This window comes from Pagrus pagrus (genome assembly GCF_965226575.1).
Source record: "Pagrus pagrus genome assembly, chromosome: 8".
NCBI lineage: Eukaryota > Metazoa > Chordata > Actinopteri > Spariformes > Sparidae > Pagrus > Pagrus pagrus.
The window spans coordinates 33,423,809-33,431,597 of NC_140192.1; the positions used below are offsets into that span (position 1 = coordinate 33,423,809).

A 7,789-nucleotide genomic window follows, 5' to 3' on the forward strand; every position below is an offset into this window, starting at 1 on the left:
ATTACATTCCATTCCATTACTGCTATGGCCCTGCCTGATCATGGATGCGCCCACTGCTATGGCCCTGCCTGACACCCACCACTACTGTCGCTAATATTAGTCACATCTCTGTTACATACGTTCCACTACTATTATTGTAATGCATTAGTACATACCATCCTTACCATTAATCACTACTACTGTTATCACTAGTAATCACATTTCCATGTGCATTTCATTATTATTGCTGTAATACATCTTTATGTACTTTCACTCCTGTCAACCATCGCTTATAATTGAATACATTGTGATCTCGTTGATCTGCTCTGTACATGCGACATCTATTGCACGTCTGTCCGTCCTGGGAGAGGGATCCCTCCTCTGTGGCTCTCCCTGAGGTTTCTTCCGCATTTTTTTCCCCTGTTAAAAGCGCTTTTTTTTGGGGCAAGTTTTTCCTCACTCGAATCGAGGGTCGAAGGACAGAGGGTGTCGTCTCTGTACAGATTGTAAAGCCCTCTGAGGCAAACTGTGATTTGTGAATTTGGGCTATACAAATAAAATTTGATTTGATTTGATTTGATTTGATTTGGATAGCCTCAGAGCAATGCTGAAAAATGGAAGTGAAACTCAGCAGAGTTTTAACCCTATTCATGTTGAAGATAGTACACTTCGTGATTTCACTGATGGGCATGCCATTAGATCTAATGCAATGTTTGCCACAGACCCAGATTCTTTAAAGGTGATGATTTTTCAAGACGCTTTCGAGGTGGCTAATCCTCTTGGATCTGCCAAGCAAAAGCACAAAGTTTTAGCTGTGTACTTCACTCTTGGAAATTTCTATCCTCACATCAGATCAACTGTTGATCAAATCCAGTTGGTACTGCTCTGTACAGAGAAAGACTGTAAATATTTTGGAGTGGATAAAGTTTTCAGTGAGCTTGTGTCAGACTTGTGTGAGCTGGAGGAAAAGGGCATATCTTTTGAGGATAAGATATACAGAGGTACTGTTGCATGCATAATGGGAGATAATCTGGGCTCCCACATGATTGGTGGGTTTACAGAAAATTTCAGTTTTGCTCAGTATTTCTGTAGATACTGTCTAGTCACAAAAGATGTGTTTCTGTCTAACCCTCTCACAGTTTTCACTCATAGAGATCCTGCTGATTATAATGAGTCTGTGCAGTTTTTGGAGAGTCACCCTGAAGTGACCATGCATCAGGGCATTAAAAGCAACAGTGTTTTCAACAAACTCTCACATTTCCACGTGTGCCAGCCTGGTCTGCCGCCCTGTTTAGCACATGACTTGTTCGAGGGTGTTGTGGACTATGACCTGGCAATGTGTTTGCAGTGCTTAATTAAAGAAGAGAAGTGGTTCAGTTACCAGTCACTAAATGACAGACTCAAATTATTTCCAGGTGAAAGCAGCAACAAGCCAAATGCTATTCCACACAAAGGAAAAAAGCTTGGAGGCCATGCAGCCCAAAACAGGTGGCTATTGCGGTTCCTGCCTATTTTGGTACATGGCAGAATTAAAGATGCTGACAATGCTGTCTGGCAGCTGGTACTTCTTCTGAGGGAGTTAGTTGAATTTGTCTGTGCACCTAGCCTCTCAGAGTCTCACATTGCTTACATGAAGGTAGTGACTGAAGAGTATGTGGAAATGAGGCAAGAGTTATTCCCACATTCAAATCTGAGACCAAAACACCACTATCTTCTTCACTATGCAGACTTGAGTCTACAGTTTGGTCCACTCATACAAACTTGGACCATGCGCTTTGTAAGTAAGCATAGCTATTTTAAAAGATGTATCAGGTCAAGTCAAAACTTCAGAAATGTCACTAAGTCACTCGCTGAGAGACATCAGCTGTTTCAGGCTTATCAGAGTCGGGGCAGTTTTTTCAGCCCCCAGGTTCAGGTGTCAGACTCCTCTAGCTTTTATCCAGAGCTCTATGATGGTGGCATAGGGGCAGCAGTTGCAGACTTTGGACTTAACTCATCTAACTCAGTTGTTACAGATAAAGTGCAAGTTAAAGGCACTTCATATGCAAATGGTATGCTTGTTGTACATAGATATACCAAAAGACAACTACAGTTGGGGGAAATAGCAAGCATTGTTATCAAAAGTGAAACAACTGTCCTGCTTTTGCTGCGGGGGAAAACTGCCAGCTGGGTACCTGAGCTTGGCGTCTATGAAATCGACAAAAATAGTTCTGATAAGCTTATTTGTGAAAGTCTTGACAAGCTTAATGATTATGCTCCACTTTCTTTTTACCACAGAGGTGCAAGGTTACTCATCCCACTCAAGCATATGCCACTATGGAGCTTGTGAAAGAATTAGTTCAGAAAGCTATGCCATTGCTCAGTAATCATGTAATGGACTCACTCATGGCAAGACTGGAGGAGATTGGAGTAAACAATGTAGATGACCTTAACTATGTCAAGACTGAGGATGTTGATGGAATTCTGCCACCCATTCAGCGGAGAAGACTAATTCAAGCTTTCAGTGCAGGTAAGTTTTTACATTTATAAACCAAATCTTTCTGCACTGTACCATCTGTATGTCCTATAATCCACAGGTTACCATTGTTACAGACTTGGAATAATTATATAATTCACTATTCTCTATACTCACTATATAATTCACTATTCTCGGTTATATCTCACTGGAAACAAATGTAAAATGTCAATAAATAAATAATACATGACATCAAAACATCAAAATATTGTCAAGTTTAGAAAGCATTGACATGAATCTTTAAAATTGGCAAATTCTAAACCTAGCTGCTGGCTGATTTTTAAGATAAACAGTTTGACTACATTTAAACAACTTTTGTTTCAGCTTCTTCATAACACTTTATTAGCTAAACCAGTGCAATGTGGTTTTGTAAAACATACTGCCGGTGACATGCATTTATTCATACCATACCTGGATTGTTATAGCTTAAATCTCATATATAAATGTAACATCGGTCATTTCATTAATTTTTGGTGATGTATGTTATCCATAGAGTCACAAGCTGTACTTGGCTCTGCTTCGACATCTCTGCAACACGATGTCCATCTGCCCCAAACTCCACCTCCGACACCTGGTCCCATGGAGGATTCTCCATCCCCGGAGACATATGATGTACCATGGCACAAAATGCCCCCGAACCTCATGCTTGCCTTAAGTGGAAAGAAGAGACCAAAGCCTAAAGAGAGAAGAGAGCTGGTTCGTGTAGTCATTGACAATTTACTCAGTAAAGAGCGTGGAAGGCCTGGAAGAGCAAAGCTGCGGGAGATTGCCAAGAAGATTGTACAACAATATCCCTGCTCTTTTCAAGACGGAGAGCTCAATGGAACTAAAGTCATTGGAACAGGATATGATGCTCTCTTCATACAGCTAGAAAACAGACTTGAAAATATTAGAAGGCCATTTACCTTCAGCTCAACAAAGAGGCCAGCAGAGGGTGAAGACGCAGTGAGGAAAAAGTCCACACTCTCAGATCGTTATGGGTGTGTGGAGTGGCAGCCTGCTATTGAGGATATAGCAGAACTAGAGTCTAAACAAGATGACTTGAAAAGTGCCTTCAAAACCCGTCATCTTCAGGAGTCATGTGTTCGCAAATTGATGACTGAAACATATTCCATCCAGCGTGCAACTATCAACAAAGGAAGCACTGTAAAAACAGTACTGGAAGAGTGGCCCTTCCTTTTTGAAGCTGTTCACCTGTTTGACCACACATGTACCCTCCTTGGCTTACCAGTGCAAACAAAGCTGGCAGAAGAAATGTCCAGAAAGGGAAAGAGCATCAAAGACTTCCTCGACTTAAATGGGATGAAGATGCCACCAGGTGAAGATCCAGTACAGCTGATCTCAGGCATTGCGAAATTCTTCAAGGAAAAGCCTGATCTCCTTTTCTGCCAAAGTGAGGTAGGTTTATACTTTTTATTATGTTGTTTTTGTTTTGCAGATATTCATTAGACCTATTTTTTGTAATGGCTTGTATGGATTTAAACCCCAGAAAATGAACACAAGATGCATCAGTATTTTCACAGACTTTGGACACACCCACAAAAAAAGGAAAATGTGATTTTAATTTCCCTTCACAAAAAAAATTAAAAAGCCCCTTTATGTATGGGCTATGGTTCTCTCACCTATCTATCTCACCTTGTTTAAAACAAATTTATAAAGAAATCAGTAAATCCCACGTATTTGGTTTGTTTCCTGACAAATGGAATTCCTTAGCTGCTGCCTTTTTATTTACGTGCCTCCCTGCTCCTCAACCTAACAACGATATCTCTTGGTGAAATATGTTTCAATATTCATGAACTGAAAACCAAAGGGTTCTAATGTTAAAGGTACACAGTAACTTTTTTAATGAGCCAAAAAACAAACTTTTTTCTTTTTTACATCTTAAAGTATCTTTTCGCTCTGACAGAGCTCTTGATACAAGGATTATCAGTTTGTATAAGAGCTAAAAATGAGTTTTAGATGTACTTCAAAGCTCTTAACAAAAACTGGGCAAAAAATGAGCTTTCGAGGTTTAGGCTTATTGTAGTTACTACTACCTAGTAATTTATGATGTAAGTATGACTGTACTGTATACAGTACATGTATACAGTAAATACTGTATACAATGGAAACAAAGTTCATGACATTCGTGTTTCTTTGATATTTTATTTTCCAACAACAGGAGTCAACTGCTGCTGGACTGAGCATCCCAAGCACCCCTTGCATCCTTATCATGGGTATGTAGTCTGTATAATATTTAGGCATGCATGTTATGGATTTCACTTACTCTTATCGACTACTCTTTACTGTTAACTCTTACTCTTTACTCCTACTTCTTACTCTTTACTCTCTGTGCAAAGTGCCAGTCAAATTAAGTTAAGCTGCATGCTTAAAAATACTTCTACTTCATCCAATGTAAATGTAGTGGAGTAAAAGTCCTGATAAATATAAAAACCTCCCAAAAACTACTTAAGTACAGTAACTAAGTACTTGTACTTAGCTAAGACAATTGGAACACTTTTTCTTTGTTTTTTTGCAGTCAAAGTTAAAAAATAAATTAAAATGCAGCACTTTGTTGAACAAAGGCCACACCACTTGTAATATAAGGTAGCCAGATTTAAATAATTATGTTTGCAGTGGTTTTCTGAAGTGGATGTGCTTTGTTTTTCTTTTTTTTGTTAATATTTTCTATCTTCTAATATCTAAGTTATTCTGTGTTTAAGGTGATCAACGATTCAAGATTGCTGTTCTGCCCTCGTCAAGAGTCCCCTTCCTGGCTAGACAGACAGATAACTCCTTTCTCACACTGTGGTCAATGTTCAATTGGTTTATTGAGCACCACTGCTTATTGACAGCATTTGAATGGGGTAAAACTGAAAATGATGAAAGAAAATAAAAACAATGATGAGCACAACAAGCTTCATAAATCTGTCTCTACATACATGGCTAACAATTCAGCTAGCTAGAAGCCGTTAGCGTATCAAGTTAGCTTGGCAATGAAACCACATGAACAAAATGTGGCCTAACAGAGTCATCTACACATAACACAAACATAATGCAAGAAACAGAGCAACGTAGGCATCCTAATCATACTGTACTCACAGACGATGCTTCTTAAAGTAATTCCACACAGAGGATGGATGTAGATCCTTCTGCTACCTGACTCCACAATGTGCTCTCTATCAGTGTCAGGGAAAAACAAGATGGCCGCCTACAGGACACTAAAGGTAAACAATGAGGCCATAATAAAGAAACAGAAATAGCACCACCTAGTGGCTGCAAAAATGAACTGAAAACCCTTCTTTCCTTAGGCCAGAACAATTGCTGTCGATCAGAAAGTTGTCAATGACCATATCAACTCCCTCATTGTGGCCCTGAGCTACACTTTCTCTTTGTTTTATGTTTTAAACATAAAATACCCACAGGAGATGTCAGTCACCCTGGAATTCATACAACGGTAAGCAACCTTTTGTTTATGTTTTGAAATGTTATGTATAGAGCATATTGTGTTGCTGTTTATTAAGTTGGACATTGTAAATACACTCACCAGACACTTCATTAGGCACATCTGTGCAATATAATATACATTCTTCTTTTACAAAGCTTTTACATTTTCAGTTTTTGTTGACATTGTCAGAAAGGTGATGATTATACTTTGTTTATTATTGAGGTCATAGTGAATGTTGGTGGTGTACTTGAGTGCATTATATTGAATGCTGTCCTTATACTTTATAAATGTTTAATGGTCGATCAAAAATATATACTAAAATATATTTCAGCTGTATAATACCTGTTTATATATTTTTGATGGACCATTTAAAATGGAACTGTGACATCCATCAACCTTTGGAGTGGACATTCCTTTTGTCTGATCAGTGTGCAAGCTTTTCCTGATTTCTTCTGGACCCTGGAGTTTAACCATACATTGAGGAGGACAAAATATTAGGAACACTTTTCTTGCACTCCAGTACACCAGCACCACCCACTACAACCTCAATAATAAACATAAAGTATAATTATCACCTTCACTTATCATCTCTGACAGAGCTGTTGTGTTGGATTGCATTAGATTGCACAGGTGTACTTAATGAAGTGGCTGGTGAGTGTATAGTGTAAGACGTATTTCAGCTGACAAACTCACATGACTGAGATGCAAATGGAAACCATTTGAAACATTAAGTCGTAGCATTATTAATGCAATAGCTGAATTGGACAGTATTAAGTATGGCAATTTGATCATTTCATGGTCGATTTTATTTGTCCCCAATTAAGACCAGCCGATTTTCAGCTGATCGGTCATGACTGGTGACTGGCTGATCAGTCTCTTATATCAGATTTTTAACCAGATTATTAATGGATAAAATGATTTACAAATGTTACTTTATTATAGTAGTTGTCTTGTAATGGAACAATGCTCAAATTGGATTTACAAGGATTTTTCCATCTCAACTTGGTCTGCATGTTACTCTGTCAGTTTCATTCATTTCATTACTTGTGTAGCTAAAAAAAAAATCCATTTCTTTAAGAGTTTTCCTGGGAATAAATCCTGAGCGAGGGTCAAAGGCAGAGAAGAAGGGGACCAAACACCAGCACATTCCTCCAAGACTGCTGAAGTTCCTGTCTGAACTTAACAACTTCGAAAATCCATGGATGGCAGTTTGAGCTGTTTAACTGTTGATGATGATTTTTGCCATGTATTTGGAAATGTTTAAAAAAAAGTTTAAAAGCTGTTTTACTTGTTTGTGACCACCTTTTGGTGCAACACCATTATTGTCATGTTATTAATGAATGTATAGTTGTTTACTCTGTTTGCTGCTGTTTGAACAATCTTCTACAAAGTGAGCACTTTTAATGGTGCTTTGCATATAGTTCAATGAATTGTCGTTCAATGTATTGTTTTTGTCTGTTATGTGTTTAAAGCTAACACAAAACATTGAATGAACTAGGGATGCCCCGATCACTTCATAATCTTCCTCTCCAACAAATATTGGAATTCTCAGATCTCATATGATGATCTTTTGGGCCATGCCTAGAATGCACTTTATGAATCTTAATTTTAATGTTTTTAATTTGTTTTATTCTGTTTGTTGCTGTTTTAAAGCAAAAAGTCTGATCCAAAACATGGTGCTTTGCACATAGTTCAATGAGTTGTCGTTCAATGTATTGTTTTTGTCTGTTATGTGTTTAAAGCTAACACAAAACATTGAATGAACTAGGGATGCCCCGATCACTTCATTATCTTCCGCTCCAACAAATATTGGAATTCTCAGATCTCATATGATTATCTTTTGGGCCATCCCTAGAATGCACTTTATG

At 38.2% G+C, this 7,789-nt stretch overlaps 1 long non-coding RNA gene across 1 annotated transcript; it reads left to right on the forward strand.

Annotated features, from left to right (window-relative positions):
- The first annotated feature begins 3,712 nt into the window (after positions 1 to 3,712).
- LOC311261116 lies at positions 3,713 to 5,698 on the forward strand. Its single transcript, XR_014623094.1, has 3 exons — positions 3,713 to 3,892; positions 4,656 to 4,710; positions 5,197 to 5,698. It is a non-coding gene; the product is annotated as an uncharacterized lncRNA (long non-coding RNA).
- Positions 5,699 to 7,789: the final 2,091 nt, after the last annotated feature.